Source organism: Sturnus vulgaris, chromosome 15 (genome assembly GCF_052056855.1).
Source record: "Sturnus vulgaris isolate bStuVul1 chromosome 15, bStuVul1.hap1, whole genome shotgun sequence".
Taxonomy (NCBI): Eukaryota; Metazoa; Chordata; class Aves; order Passeriformes; family Sturnidae; genus Sturnus; species Sturnus vulgaris.
In genome coordinates this window covers 1,403,675-1,419,992 of record NC_142257.1, presented here as the reverse complement: position 1 = coordinate 1,419,992, position 16,318 = coordinate 1,403,675, and the positions used below count along the sequence as shown (strand labels likewise).

The following is a 16,318-nucleotide window of genomic DNA, read 5'->3' as shown; positions in this document are numbered from 1 at the left end:
CAGGGGTTGGACTGGATGATCCTGTGGGAATTCAGGGTATCCCATGGTTCTATCCTGTGAGAGAACCCCATAAAGCAGCAGCTCACAGAACTCGGGGAAATGAATGATGCACTTCAGTGACAAACCAATTCTTCTGTTTTTGAAAGGATCTTTGTCCTTGACAAATTCTAAAACAAGCCCATAAAATCCTTTAAAATAAGCTGCAAGCTAAATTAATTTCCTTAAAACCTTCTTTCCCCTTATGCTTGGCTTCACAAGTGTTAGCCTGGGAAGATTTGGCTGTAAAATTGTGTCTGCTCACCTTGGAATTCCTCTTGTCCCATCATTAATGGTTGGGCAGCACAGGCTGCTGGGCTCTCCTGGAGTTCTCCCCTCCCTCCTGGGCACTCCTGTTTGTAGGCACAGGACACACACAGGGGTTCCAAGCTCCTGTTCCACACTCAGCTAAGAGACAATTAATTTCTTTATTAATTAATTAAGGGACAATTCTACATTATCCTCTCATGGCATAAGGAAAGCTGTTTAACTCTGAGGAATTGTAGATGCCTGTAATTTGATTTCTTCCAATCCAGGACTGCTGTTTTATAGGAGAATTTTCTTCTCCACGTGCATTTGTTGGCTCAGGAGGAAAGTGCAGGATGAGGGAGGGGTTACAGCTGCTCAGTGTTTTAGGAACCCCTGGAATTCCCTGCTACATTTCAGGGGATTGCTGAGAAAGCAGCAATCACAGAAGGGGATTTTGAAGCTCATCCTTGCAGCCAGGCATAATTCCAGCTTTGGTAAAGATTAAGTGCTAACTGCTGTCCTGCACTGCAGACTAAGCTCAGCTATTGCTCTCCCATCTGTGCTTAAAAACCCAGCCCAGCATTTCCAGCAGGTTGGAGCTGTCCAAAGACTTCAGGACCACCAGCCAGGGGTATCCAGCAGCTCTGCATTGCCTCCATAAATCAGATTTTTTCAGCATGGCTGCTGAAATCATGGGGACAAACCAAGTGGCCAAGTTACAACTGCCTGGACTTTGGTTTAAGAGCCAGGTGTGGCTTCCTCCAGAGAGGATCCTCAGCCCAAAGGGGTGGTTGGGACTCATGGAATGATCAGGATGAAGGCAACACCCAGCTCCCAAATCCCTTCCAGAGCAATACTGAAGAGGTTTTGGAAAAGAGGCTCAGCAGAGAATTCCTGCCTAGAACCCTATGGGGAGATAGGAAAAGGATTTTCTTGAAAAGCAAAATGATTCCCAAGATGGTTTATGGAAAAAAAGGACTCCAGCTGATGGCTCAGATGGCTCTGAGTGAAAATCAGGCTCCTTTTAGTGGGAGGTTTGGGGATGTAGCTCTGACTCTGATGCCATTGACTTCTCAGTGTTTGATGTGGGGCTGTTTCCCGATTAACCAGCGCTGTGTTTTTTCCTTTTTCCCCCCTTAACTCCCTCACTGTGTGTGTCTTTGCTCCTTCCTGCACTAAAAGTGGCTGTTCCTCTGTCTCCAAGCTCCTCCTGCTCTTCTGCAGCAGACCAGCTCCTGTCTAGCCATGACCATGCTCTGTAAGTCCCTTCTTTTATTACTGCAGCTCTGTCTGTTCACTGTTTATTGCAACCCCTCCTTTATTTATAGCTGAACGTTTGTGGGGTGGAGGCAGCAGCCCCAGGGGAATGGGGAATGTCTGACAGGACACTGGGAGTGGGCTCTGGCTGCAGGATTCTCTTGCTAACAGGGATTTTCCCCTTTGGGATGGTTGTTGTCACTCCAAGGATGAGGATACAGCACTGCAGGGTCTCCTCAGTGGGCAGCACACAGAGAAAAGCAGGATAGAGAGTTTGGATGGTAGGAAAAATTCTTCCCTGTGAGGGTGGGGATGCCCTGGATCCCTGGAAGTGTCCAAGGCCAGGTTGGACCTGTCTTAAGTTGGTTAAACCTGGCAGCTCAGAGGCTGCCCCTTCCCTCAGAGGTTCCAGCTGGGCTCCTGTCACCCTGGCCAGGCACTTCCAGACCTGCAGCTCCAGAAAAGTGGAGTAAGCGTGGAATTGGCTTCCAACTCAAAAATTATTTTGGATCTAGGGCAGAGGAAAGGAGCAGGGCTTATCCCAGGACTGAGAAAATCCTGGTGGTGACAGTGACAGCCTCCCTGCCTGGGAACTGGGATGACAAGAACTGCCAGGAAACTGCCAGGAAAAACCCCACAGCAGCTCCAGCATCCCCAGGTACCCATCCCTCCACCTGCACCCCAAATCCTGGGCAGACTGCACAGCTCCCACTGCAATTATCCCAGCAGATCTGTGGCAGGCAGGAGGTTCCCTCTCCTTTTTCCCTTCAGTGCTTTTGTTTATTCCTCATTAGGCACACAGATTTCGGGGAGGCAGCAGATCTCAGCAGTGGCTTTATGCCAGCAGAGTTCGGGGCAGTTTCTGTTCCCTCCATCTGGAATTTTCCTCAGCCAGGTTCCCTGGGCTCCCAGGAAGGCAGAGCTGTGCTCAGGCTGCAATCTGCTCTGCACAACTCCCAAGCACTGAGGGAGAGCTGGAACTTTTCCTCCCAGCCCTGGAGGAAACAGAGAATCACAGAATGCTTTGGGTTGGAAAGGGATCTTATAACCCTTCCACCCCTCCATGAGCACTCTCCACTATCCCAGCTTATTCCAACTCCTGTCCAACCTTGGACACCTCAGGATTCTTCACATTTTGGCATCTGAGCACTCCAAGGTCTCAATTCCAGCTGTGGCTGTTATTCCTTCAGTCCTTCGTGTCAGGTGTCTGTGAAATGTCCTCATGTGAGTGTTTGTGTGTGCTCTCATCCCTCTGTCCATCCTTTTTTTTTTTTTTTTTTTTTTTTTGTTGTTGTGACCCATCTCGGCTGCAATTCTCCCAAAAAATCTGCCCTGGGGAGAGGCTGCAATGGGACCTGGCTGTGCTGCTCTCTCTGCCTGTGCCTGGAACAATCCAAGCTGAGCTGCTGCCAAGCCCTGTGACCCTTGGACAGAGCACCTCTCCCTTCGTTCTGCTGGGCACAGGAAGGAAAGTCTTGATTTTCCATCATATCTATGCAAAACAGTTACAAACCCTTACCCATCTGGTCTGGTAGAATTTTACACTTCCCTGGTCGAAGTGACAAACACCTCCCCCAAGGTCAGGACAGCAGCAAAAGTAGCTCAGATCCAGAAAGCAGCAAGGACAAAAAATTCAAAATGTACTAGAAAAAAGCTGCCCTGGGCAGCCCCTTCTGTGCTCTGGGCCAGTTTTCCCTGGTCCAGGGACAGAACTGGGGTTATAAAACTGCTTCTTGTTCTTCTGCTTCTCTTTGTCCCTGTTTATGGCCCCCAGTTGATTTTGTCACAGTTGTTATTGATGAGATCCTCGGTGAGGCTGCAGAAAAGTTATTGGAGATCGTGCTGGGGTTTGGGTTTTTTTGAGGTTTAGAAGCACTGAGAGAGAAGTTGTCAGTGCCTGTTGTGGGAACACAGCTGATTGAAACACCTCAGGCACCACAAAAAGTGTTTTCAACTTGGAACTCAAACCTTTCCCCACAATCACCCTTGGAAGCTGCAGGATGTGCCTGGAAGGAGAAGGAAAAGCTGATTTTTGTCCTTTTTTTTTCCTACAATTAACAACTCCTTGGTGTGGTGGATGATCCCTGGTGGGAGTTTTGGCTGCAGTGGTACAAGTGGTCTTGGGAAGAGATTCCAGCAGCAGAAACCAGAGGCTGCCCAATTTTCCAAAGCATAAATCCTTCAGTTTTGAGGAATGCTGTCAAAGACCCAATGGAAATACCCAGGCTGGACAGGTTTCCAGCTGGAAATTCAATAAGAATCATCAGTGCTTCATTAGCAGCACGGCTCCAGGATTAATTACCAAGTGCATTTGTGGCAGGTACAGCGTGTCCCTGTGAATTCCACCTGCTTTTCTCCAGCAGCAATGAACTCCAGGGCTGTGCAGCATTCCTGGCTTGGATCCAAAGGGAAGGAGACAAAACCTGCCGTGGGGAAAATCAGGAAAGAATCAGGATACAGAGGGAACTTTCCCTTTTTTTCTCCAGTTTAACCCCAGGGTAAAAGAGGAAGCAGGATCATGTCTGTGTGTGTGTGTTCTGTATTCCAAGCAGAAGGAAACTGGAGCCAGCACCTCTGAAAGCTTCTCCAGACACTTCACTGGGACATTTTCCTTGAGATTCCAGGGATTTTTGAGCTGAAGCTGCTCCTCCATCCTCATTCCTGGCTTGGATCCAAAGGGAAGGAGAGAAAACCTGCCATGGGGAAAATCAGGAAAGAATCAAGATACAGAGGGAGCTTTCCCTTTTTTTTTCCAGTTTAACCCCAGGGTAAAAGAGGAAACAGGCACACGTGTGTGTGCTCTGTATTCCAAACAGCAGGAAACTGGAGCCAGCACCTCTGAAAGCTTCTCCAGACACTTCACTGGGACATTTTCCTTGAGATTCCAGGGATTTTTGAGCTGAAGCTGCTCCTCCCTCCCCATTCCTTCGCCGTGGTGCCGATGGCAGCGCCATTTCCAGAGCTATAAACAGATTCATTGTCATAGCTCTTGGAATGGTTCTGCCATAAGCACTGGACTGCCAGCAGCTTTTTTTTGGGAGGCTCTGGAGCTGCCCTCCATTGGGATGGAGCCTGTTCCTGCAGCATGGATCCAAGTTGGCTCTCAGTGCTTGGGTCTCCAACCATCACCACGCTCTCCTAACCCACAAATCAGAGATTGCTGATGCATCCAGAGCTCCCTGCTCGGGCCAAGAAGAAACAGAAAAGTTCATGGAAATGTTGGGAGCAAACCAGTGAGGCACCACTGGGGCAGCAGTGTGACCTTCACTCCTCAGAATCAGAGAATCTGCTTGTCTGTCTTTGGGAAGAATTTTACAAGAATTGTATTTTTAAAGTGAGTTTGGATATGGGTGAGTGGGAACAATGTGCTCATCCTCACCAGCCCATCCTTGGGGATTTGGAACTCCTGTGCTGCCTTGCAGCAGCAGGAAATTTGTATTCCTGAAGGAATTTGTATTCCTGAGGGAATCACAGCCAGAGAGAAGAACCTGGTGACAAAATCATCAGCAGTGGAGTTGTCCAGCAGAACAAGAACATCAGGAGCCCCAGGGTCACAGGACAGTCCCTGCCTTTACTCCTCTTTGCCTTTGCTCCAAGAGTTTTCCTGAAATGTTCTGTATTTTGCCATCCCAGCTTCTTTTTGGCAGAGGAGGCCCAGCAGCTGCAGGCATTGGGGGGCAGAGAAATGAATGTGGATGTGCCAAGGTCCCAGGCAGGTGTTGGGGAAGGGAATTCCCTGTTCCCTGGCAAACAGGGAGAGAATTTCCTGCTGGAATTCCCATTCCATGGGCAGCTGATCCCTTTTGGGGGCTGGCTCAGACTGTGGGGATGCAGAGAGGGGCCAGGGCACAGGGGGTAAAGCTGTAAATTCCTGACAAATCCCAGATCTCTCTGTCCCCTGTGATTCTGATTCCTATTCCTGAAGATCCCACGGGGATCTGAGAGCCCCAGCAAGGGGAAATGTGTTTCTGGCTCAAGGTGTGCAATATCAGGGACAGATTGTGCTCATTGAAGGGTCCAGGCATTTCTGACAAAGCCACATTTTACCTGACCAAGCCTCTGGAGGCATTCTAAGAATGAATTAATTCCTTCAGCTTCTGGATTAAACTCTCGTGCAAAACATCCCATCAAACAGAGACCATTATATGGTGTGTTAGTGTAATTAAATAAAGAGAGAACTGAGCTCCAGAGATGCCCACAACACTTAATTAAGATTAATTAAGCAACATGAGTTACAGCTGGGGAGGATGAAAGGGAGCAATTCAGAGCTGGCTCAGCAAAGGGAGGGATGCTGGGTTCAGAAATGGTTTTTTTTCGGAAATGATTTTTTTTTCGGAAATGATTTTTTTTTCAGGATGATTTCAAGGCTTTGGGTTCAGCCCCGTTCTCCTGGTCAAACACAGGATCCCTGTGAGATGGGAGGCCTGGATTTCTGCATTTCTGGATTTATCTGGAGCACAGATAAAGCTCTGCCAAAACAAACACGAGATTTCCTTGGTTTCCTCTCTGGGGCAGCAGCGTGACCTTCACTCCTCAGAATCAGAGAATCCCAGAACGGGTTGGGTTGGAAGGGACCTTAAACCTCATCCAGTTCCAACCCCAAAATCACCTTCCTGTACCCCAGGCTGCTCCAGGCTCCATCCAGCCTGGCCTGGGACACTGGGGGGGCTCCAGGGGCTGCTCTGGGCACCCTGATCCCCCCCAAATATCCCAAAGCTGCTCTCGGTCAGGAACCATTTGCTCAAAGCTTGACCTTTGGTTGTCTCAACACAGCACAAAAGAATTGTGGCACAAAATCGAGTTTATTTCTTGTGAGCCAGTTGTTGTTGTAGCAGAGCCCAAACTCCAGTTCAGGAACCTGATGGGTGAAAAGCAATTTTCTGTTCCATTTGCTTTGCTTTTCCTCAGGAAGGAACAAACATAAATCTGAGCAGATTTTATTTACCAAAACAAGGAGTTGGGGCAGGGATTGATGGGCTGTGTCATCTCCTCTGGAGCAGCACATGGACAAGCAAGGCAGGGCACAACCTTCAGAAATTTGAATTTGTTTGCTCTGTGCTGCAAATCTGATGGCAATGGATAAAATAATCAGGCAATGGATAAAATAATCCATCAAAAATGAGATTATATATCATATAGCATATATTGTGTAATATATAATATGTATTATATAAATTATATATTGTATCTTATATATTATATAGTATATGTTATAATATAATATAATAATTAATATATTAGTATTTACTATATTAATAATTAAAATGGTAATATAGAATATAATATAATATAATATAATATAATATAATATAATATAATATAATATAATATAATATAATATAATATATGTTACATTTTATATCGTTTTATAACCTTATTATTGCCTTATATTCCAATTTCTGCCTCTCCTCACCCTGGCACATTTAAATGTTGAGCTTCACATTTTTCTTTTGGGCACCTTCGGGAGGTTTGAGGCTCTGATCATTAGGATGCTCAGAGGAAAAAAAAAATAATAATAATTTAAAAAAAATATATATATTTTCCTCAGGTCTTTGTTCCCAGAGGGAGCAGGAACAACTCCTGGAGAGCTGAGATGGGAGAACAAAACCAGCACAGGGGGTTTGGGGACAGAGGGACAGAAATTGGGGACAGAGCAGCTCTGAATTCAGCAAAATGGAGCAGCAGCTCCCATTTCTGTCAGAAACTCATAGAAAATTTCCCTGATGGAAGTTGTTATTTTTTTGGTGTTGATAAAAACCAGATCACATTTGTTGTACTTGATGGAAATAATACAGCAACATTTCAGATGTCAATATCGATTGATTTCTGCCCTGCAGATTTCTTCTTGGATATTTAAATTAAAATTTTTTACATTTTATTGCCCCTCCTGGAGAGGATGTGACCGTGCTGGGATGAGCAAGGGGAGAATTGTCCTTGCTGAGGGACAGGGACAGGGCCCAGCCACGTTTGCTGCTTGGCTCTGCATCTCTGAGCAGCTCCAAGTGGGCAACAAGTGCTCTTAATTAATTCATTCATTAACTAATTAATTATTTATTTAATTCTTTGCATCAAGTGAATCCATTTAAATATGTTTAAACCAATTTAAATATATTCATTTGCTGTTGTCAGACAGAACCAGGAGCAAAAGAGTGAGGCAGGCCTGAAACTTAAAAGGGGATAAAAAAAACTTTATTAACTACATAAAGAAAGAGAAAAAAAAGCAAATTCAGGATAAGATCTTCAGAGCTCTTCTCTTCTCTTCTCTTCTCTTCTCTTCTCTTCTCTTCTCTTCTCTTCTCTTCTCTTCTCTTCTCTTCTCTTCTCTTCTCTTCTCTTCTCTTCTCTTCTTTTCTCTTTTTTATCCCAACGTTCATAACAAGACAAACGTACCAAAATTTACTTTTAGTCAGTTCCCAATTTAAATAGTAATTTTTTTTTTTTTCACTTCACTTCGGAGAGAGAAGTTTCTTCTTGTCAGGTCGTAGGGATTTTTCCACAAGGAGGGGAAAAAACCAAATTTTCTCGTGGCTTTGATAGCACAGGGTTAAAATGTTTCTAAAAATCCTGGGAATTGCATCCAATAGATTCAGGGGGCTGGGAAAGGGAACTAAGCCCTGGGAAGGAATATTGAGATTTGGCTTTTCTAAATCATGTGATAAATGATATGATTGTTAAATGTAATGATTGGTAATTGAATAGAATTATTGTTTAATTGTGGTAAGAATCATAAGGAATGATGTGATCATAACAAGAATCATGAGAAAGGATATTTGGTGGGGCTTAATGAAAATGACAATAATTAATGCCTGGATAAAATCAATGTATCCAATAGAACAATATGGGTTTAATAATTAATATCTAGTTATATAACAAAAAGGGTATAAAAATATGTTCATCTCAGATCCACGTGGGAGCCAGATTTGGGTGTGCACCCCTGATTCCCAGAGCTCCTCAATAAAATCACTCTGGGATTATTGAATTCCAGCATTAACAGCTTCACTTTCACGATTTGCATCCCCCCAGGAAAAACCTTGGAAATCGTGAAGTTCCTCCCATCCTCATCCTTCCCCATGGGCCACTTTAAACCCACGGGATAATTCATTTTTCACAATAAAAAGCTGTTCCAAACAAAAATTATTTGGTGCATTGGCCGGAAAAATTCACAATTTTTTGAATTTCGAGACGAGTGGCCCAGCAAAGTGAGACAGAAAAATTCATTGGGTCTGAAATGCCAGGCTGCACTGATTGATCACAGCCAGCCTTTAAAGGGAAAATCTGGAGGTTTTATTTAAATGAAGCACCCACTGCCAATGTCCCCATCTGTGATGTGACATTTCATCCTGTTCAAAGGTTCACCAAAAAAAAAAAAAAAAAAAAAAAAAAGAAAAAATGACGAGTGGGGAGAACAATTCATTAATATTCATTAAAAGCCACGGGTGAAACTTGATAAATTCACACCCCGTGGGTTGTGAGGGAGAAAAATCCAAAGCCGGGAATGTTCTGCTTTAATCACATCATAGAAATATTAATTGGAAAAATCTGCTTAAAGGAGGGAAGGGGAGAGGAAACTCCCATTGAGCACAGCCTGGTGTTTGTTCTCTCAGCTGAGGAAAAACAGCCAAAGAAATTAAAATTGAAAAGATTTCCTGAGCTTGACCTACAACAGGTCTTAGTTGAGATGTTAAAGGCATTTATGAGGATATCTGGAATTAATTTTAATTTTTTTTTCCCTTATTAAATTTAACAGGTTTTTAATTGACTATCATTTAGCTGATAGTTCATTATTTCATTTTTATGCCATTACTCCATTACAAGAAAATACAATTTTCAGCCTTTCAATCAGATACTTTCGTGCAAATAAAGCTTCCCAACATCACCCTGGGGCTGCCCAGGATTTGCCAGGATACAGAAATGTGGATTTTACGTGGACAGAAGGCAGGAGGGGCTGGAGGAGCCATTCCCAAGGGAGCAGAATTCTCCTGGAGGGTGGGAGGGAGCCCCAGCTGCTCAGGGGGACTTGGTGGCATTTGCTCCTGAGAAAGGAGTGACAGCAACAATGTGCACATTTCCAGACTTTTGTTACCAAACACGTGATGCTTGGCAAAAAATCTGCTTTTGACACCTAAAAAAAAATTTAAAAAAAAAGAAAAAAAAGTTCTGCTGTTCACACACAAAACAGAGGAGGAGCTTTTTTATTTTTTGGGGTTTTTTTGCCAGATTTCAAAGAGCTGTAATTCCATTTTTTTTTTCAGTGGAGAAAAGCCACCCATTCCCAAAGGGAGAGGGTTGGGAAATATTGGAAGGGAAATTTGGATCCCCATCCCTGGAATGTCCAAAGAATTCCTGGAGCTGGCTCTGGGCTGGGGACAAGGAGAGCTTTTCCAACCTGAAATTTTGGGATTCTCCCACTCTGGCCCATTTAAAACTTGAACTCCACTGAACAGCTCCAAGTTTTGTCCCTGTTTCACTCCACAGCTTTAACAAATATTGATTTATTTTTATTTTTCCCCCAGCAGATAAAAGATTTAATTACATCACTGCTGAGCCCTCCATTAAAAAAAAAAAAAATATTAAAAAATCATCATTATCTTCCATTTGAATATTATTAATTGATCCTGCTTGTGTTTCATTAATTTGAATACTTAAACCCATTCTGAGCCATCTCATCTGGGGGTGCTAAAAAATAAAAATAAAAAATAAAAAAATAATTTTTTTATTATTATTTATTTATTTTTATTATTATTTATTTATTATTATTTATTATTTTATTAAACAACAACAACAACAACAAAAAACGAACTGGAGGCCAAAATCTGGATCCAATTAGAGCCTCTAATTGAGTGCCAAGCTTCAAAATTAACGAGACAGAAATGGAAATAAGGAATTAATGGGAGAAAAAGGGGGAAAAGGCTCCTTTTCCCCACATCCCCCCGAGTGACCTCTCTCATTTTTTTATTTCTTCATTTCCCCAGGTTTATAATTAGAAAATGCAAACAAGAAGCTCCTCGTTGATTTTGAAATTTGCTTCATTTTTGTCCTTTAATGCCCCAAATTGCTGTTTCCGTTGTGGAAACATCAATTTCTGCAACATTCAAATGTCTATTAAAAAAAAAAAATCTATAAAAAACGTAAAAACGTGATAAATCTAGAAAAAAAAAAAAAAAAAAAAAAGTTCAAATCTGTAGTGGAAGAACTCAGCAGCTCTGGGCCATCCCCACCCTCTTGATTTCTGTGTGGATCCTTTGATTTCCAGCACCAATTCTGGTTCATAATACCCAAATTCCAAAGTTTTGGGTTTTTTTTTTTTTTTAGCTGAAGTTGAGCAAAACATCCTGCAGTGGGAAAAAGGGGAAAATTCTAAACATTATCCAGGTGGAGCAGCTGAAAGGAAAAAAGGGGAAGAAAAAAAAAAAAAAGATCAAATGCAGCAATTGTGGTGAGAAATTTATTAATACAGAGAAATTAGCACTGAGAAATTCATTAATACAGAGAAATTAAAGCAGAGAAATTCATTAATAGAGCCTGGTAATAAAGAGAATTAAAAAAAGGAGATGGAAATGAGCACCTGCAGTCCCAGGGAAAGAAAATTTGGGTGAAATTCAGCAGGAGAAAAGCAAAAGGAAACAGATGCTGAGGGCTTTGCACAGCTCATTTCAGGATCCTGCTTCAGGTTCTTGTTTGGTTGCATTTCTAAACATCCTCCTTGAAAAAGATCCACAGCTCCTACAAATCCAAAAATTAAGAGACTGGAGGGGGGTTTGGTCTTGGGTTTGCCAGGAAAAAAAAAAAAAAAAAAAAAAAAAAAAAGAGGGATGATGGAATAATGGGAAACAAAAAAAAAAAGACACAAACATATTGGGAGATGCTTGCTTTGCTTCCTGAGACTTGTCAGAGAAAAAAAAAAAAAAAAAAAAATCTCTTCTTTATCTTTATTTTTTTTTTTTTTTTTTTTTTTTTCTTCTTATTCAAAGGGCTTTGCTTACTTGAGAAGTGCTAATTTTAAATGTGTGTTTCTGCAGAACTCCTACAAAACACATCGAGGCCCGGGTGATGTGGGCTGGAGACAGATGTTTTCTAAAACCTCTGCCTGATATTTAGCAAAGAATGATGAGGCCTCCGTTCAGCCCCCAAGGTTGGAACAGCATTATTTGGATTTAAAGATAATTAAGAGATTCAGCTTTAACTGCTCAGGAGTGGGAAAATAAACACTTGTCATGAGACAGAGAGAGATTTGTGTTTAGATTTGACTACAAAGGACTCGAAAATCAACATTGCTGTCAGAGCCATGTAAATAATTCAGCAATCCCATCGTTTTCCCAAGATCTGAGGTTTTTTTTCAATTTATTTTTCCCCTGCTCTGATGATTTTATGCTGATGGCCGAGTGCAGAATTTCACTGCAGGGATGGGAACAGGACAAATTCAGCCCAGAGGTTACAGAATTTTCATTTTCTGGACTCTGGGAAGCTGGGAATGCTGAGACAGGGATAATTCTGCTCTCATTTGTGCAAGTTTCATGTGCAGCTGCATTAAAAGCAAATGTTTCGTGAAATTCCATTTAATTTGGCCTCTGTGAACTCCTTTTTTCAGCAGAGGATGGAAATGGAACAATGGATTTTGTTCCCAGTTCCTCCTGACATTTGGTGTGCTTCAGATTTGAGGATTTTTGCTCTTTCAAAGAGCAAAAACATCAGAGATTAAAAGAAGGAATTGCAGAGATTCTTGGATTTTGTGTCACACTCTTCTCTGATTCCCAGCAATTCTCCCAATTTTCCAAAAATATCCAAAGCACCTTTGCAGGGAGGCAACAGGGGGGGACCTTCGTGGTGTCCTGGAGAACAAAAACAGGATCAGATTTTATTCCTGGATGACAAACAGGATCAGATTTTATTCCTGGAGAACAAAAACAGGATCAGATTTTATTTCTGGAGAACAAACAGGATCAAATTTTATTTCTGGAGAACAAAAACAGGATCAGATTTTATTCCTGGAGAACAAACAGGATCAAATTTTATTTCTGGAGAACAAAAACAGGATCAGATTTTATTCCTGGAGGACAAACAGGATCAGATTTTATTTCTGGAGAACAAAAACAGGATCAGATTTTATTTCTGGAGGACAAACAAGATCAGATTTTATTCCTGGAGGACAAACAGGATCAGATTTTATTCCTGGAGAACAAACAGGATCAGATTTTATTTCTGGAGAACAAACAGGATCAGATTTTATTCCTGACCCCCTAAAATTCCACCTGTGGGATTTTTCCTGCTGTTTCCAACCTGGGCAATTTGTGGAGCCATCCTGCACTTCCAGGGGTTTTGTGGCTTCTGTGAGGGAGCAGAAATAAAACACAGAAATAAAAAAAAAAATAATAATTAAAAAAAAATTTCTTTTCCACCCCTTCCTGCCACAGGAATGGAGCAGATCCAGCACAGGCTGGGATCAATCACAAAAATCATCTGAAGCCATTTCTCTCTTGCCCTCATTTTTTTTAGGGTGGTTCATGAATTCTGTTGTGTTCCACTGGAGAATTAATAATCGTGGAGCTGAGCAGATGGTGCAAGGCTGATTTCAGTGATGTGCTCACTGAAATAACCTCTGCCAAGGGATTGTTCACACATTCCCCACCTCACATCCACTGCTTGTTCTTGCTCTTGGAAATCCCTCTGAAAGCAGCAGAGATTTTTTTTTTTGGAGTGGACACAATATGGAGGGTGAAGATCCAGCAGTGGTGCTGCAAATATTCCCCCCCCAAAAAAAAATCATTCTGGGAGAGAAAGGAAAATGCAGGGAGAGAGAAATTGTGGAGCAGCACAATTGTCAAATCTTGGAAAAGTTTAAATCTTTCATTCAATTTGGAAGTTCCATTTAAAATGTGGCTCCAGCCAATTTTTACCTCAAAACTTCATCTACATTTCATTATTTTAGGTGGTTGAGGAGAAAAATGGGATAAAAAGACATTCTTAAAAATGGGATCCTGCTCAAGCCAAATGCAAACCTTCCCAGTTCATCCCATTTTAAATAATTCCATCCCTTGTTTCCCCAGCAAATCTTTCCTGCAAATAGGAAAAAAAAAAAAAAATTGGGATATAATAGGAGCCATCATCACCTGCCTGCCTTTTCCTTGGAAATCTATTCCAGGTGGGATGGGGCCTGGCTCCTGGGGGAGTTTCTGGTTGTACATGAAGGGGAAAAAAAAAAAAAAAAATTAAAGAGTTTTCATTTGGAATTGAGCTTCAGCAAGTGGAAAAGAGGAGAAAATGAAGACACAGGCAGTGAATTTCACTCCCCAAATGATCAAATGTGAGGAGAAGAACAGAAGAAAAAAAGAAAAGAAGAAAAAAAAAGCAGAAAGGAGCAGACTCCAATGGATGTTCAGTGCCCTTTGCTGCTTTTTTTTCTTCTTTTTTTTTAATCTCACGAGGAGTCACAGAGATTTGACATCGAGAAATGGGGAAAAAGATCTGAGAGTGCAAATGTTTGGAGGGTGAGAAAAGCCAAGTGAGCAGCTCGGGGCAGCAGCACTGCAGGGAATTTGGGAGCTGGGTTTGATTCTGGGGGGGGTCTGTCAGCGATATTTTGCATTTGTGATGCAAAAATTGCAAAGGGATTCTGTGAATGCAGGGGGGAGTCGGTGCTTGGCAGCTTTTTGTGCAGTTCGTGTCTAAAATTCTAAACTTCAATTTCATTTGTGACACCTGAGGTACCCTGGCAGTTCCCAATTCCCCACCCATCCCCATTTCTGCAAAAAAAAATCTAATTTCTGCAAAAAAAAAAAATCTCATTTCTGAAAAAAAAAAATTCATTTCTGCAAAAAAAATCTAATTTCTGCAAAAAAAAATCTCATTTCTGCCTTTGTCCTTCCTCCTTTGAGCAGAGGGGGAATGGATTTAATGGCAAAAATTCAGAATTAAGAGCTCTCATCCCTCCCTGCACAGAGCCCAGCTCCCAGGAACCACCTCCTGCCGGCCCCCAGGTGGGAGCAATTAATAATAATTAATAAATAATAATTAATAATGGAACCATCTGGAAGGTGGGAAGGGATCAGTTAGCAGAGAGCAAACCTCGGCTGGGCTGGGGGAAGATGGGAAATGCAGGAGGTGCAGCCACACAAATCCCTCACCCAGCTGTGGAGGGGCCAGCCTGGCTTTTTCATCATTTAAATTTTAAATTTAGATTCATCATTTTATACATTTCATCAATTCTTCATCATTTTATTTATGATCAGTGTGGTCCAAACCCTCACAATTCCCTGTCCCTGAGAGGTCAGGGCAGATCCCAGGGGTTTGCTCGTGTGAGAAACAAGGCTCACTTTTAATTAATTTATTTCTTTTTAATTTAATAAGGAATAAAAGGGACACTGAGCAGCACTGGGGTGCCTGGCAAACTTCCAGAAGCACCCTGTTAACTTAAAACCATTTTTAAATCTATTTTTTTTCTTCATTACACTGGTTAAATATCTGTTCATACATATTTAAACATTCTCGTGAGTTTAGAAGTTCTAGAAGTTTCTTTTTGCTCGGTTTTAACTTTTGACTTGTCTGCAAGCCACCCTGTAGATTCAATCAATATCTTTTATTTCTCCTCTAAGCTCCCTTCTGTTGTTTTTACACCTCCTGATAACAGAGTCAGTAATTTTTTTCTCTTGGTTGTCCTGGTTTTGGTCACCATTATCTTATCCTCCAGATAAGACAGTCCATAAATGTGAGGAGCACCTTGGATATTTCACACTATTCATTCAGCTACTTACACAAATAAAAGCATTTTCTCCTTTCTTTCTTTCTTTCTTTCTTTCTTTCTTTCTTTCTTTCTTTCTTTCTTTCTTTCTTTCTTTCTTTCTTTCTTTCTTTCTTTCTTTCCTTTCTTTCTTTCTTTCCTTTCTTTCTTTCTTTCTTTCTTTCTTTCTTTCTTTCTTTCTTTCTTTCTTTCTTTCTTTCTTTCTTTCTTTCTTTCTTTCTTTCTTTCTTTCTTTCTTTCTTTCTTTCTTTCTTTCTTTCTTCCTTCCTTTCTCTCTTTCTTTCTTTTTCTCTCTTTTTCTTTCTTTTTCTCTCTCTTTCTTTCTTTCTTTTGTTTCTTTTTCTCTCTTCTTTCTCTCTTCTCTCTTTCACTCTTTCTTTTGTTTCTTTCTTTTTCTCTCTCTTCTCTCTCTTTTTCTTTCTCTCTCTTTCTCTCTCTTTCTCTTTCTTTCTTTCTTTCTCTCTCCTTTCTCTTTCTTTCTTCTTTCTCTCTCTCTCTCTCTCACATGACATAGTTTCTATTTGAATATTTTGCTATTAATATATTATAATCTATATATAATCACAGAACCTGCACGTGTAACCCTGAGCAAGCCACGAGCTCCCTCCCTGTGCCAGGGCTGCTCTTTCCTCCTGTCCCACCGGTGCTCTTTCCCCGCAGGGTAAACAGCTGGAAGTGTTGACCTCACTGCCAGAGGCTTCAGACAGACACTTTGTGCCACAGCCATCCCATAATGACTCCTCTTTAGCTTAATGAACCTCTAACAATCCATCGGCACCGCCTGCTCTTGCTGCTCTTGCTCCACTGTGGGACTCTGCAGAACACGGAGGAAGGTTTGGATCCTTGGATGTCGCTGTCCGTGTCCTCAGTGTCCTGGATGGGGCAGGGGCTCTTCCCTCTGTGTCCCACGTGTGGCAGAGCCTTTGGCACCCCCGACGTGTCCCCAGTGTCCCCCAGTGTCCCTGTCCGAGCTGCTCCATCGGTTCCAGCTCTGTTGTCACTCCTGGAGCCCGTTCATTGTCGCCTTGTCCCTCCTTGTTT

General features: G+C 42.1%; 1 protein-coding gene across 7 annotated transcripts in view; it reads left to right on the top strand.

Annotated features, from left to right (window-relative positions):
- HTR4 (5-hydroxytryptamine receptor 4) overlaps nucleotides 1-16,318 on the top strand; it is a 78,334-nt gene that overhangs the window by 55,689 nt on the left and 6,327 nt on the right. For 4 of the 7 annotated variants that reach the window (XR_015807121.1, XR_015807122.1, XR_015807120.1 and 1 more), the window contains 2 exons: nucleotides 1,468-1,543; nucleotides 15,938-16,110. The gene's annotated coding sequence lies outside the window, so the exon portion shown is untranslated. Of the gene's footprint in view, nucleotides 1-1,467; nucleotides 1,544-11,454; nucleotides 11,675-15,937; nucleotides 16,111-16,318 lie in introns of those variants that run through there. The other 3 variants (XR_015807124.1, XR_015807123.1, XR_015807127.1) reach the window with 2 other exon arrangements.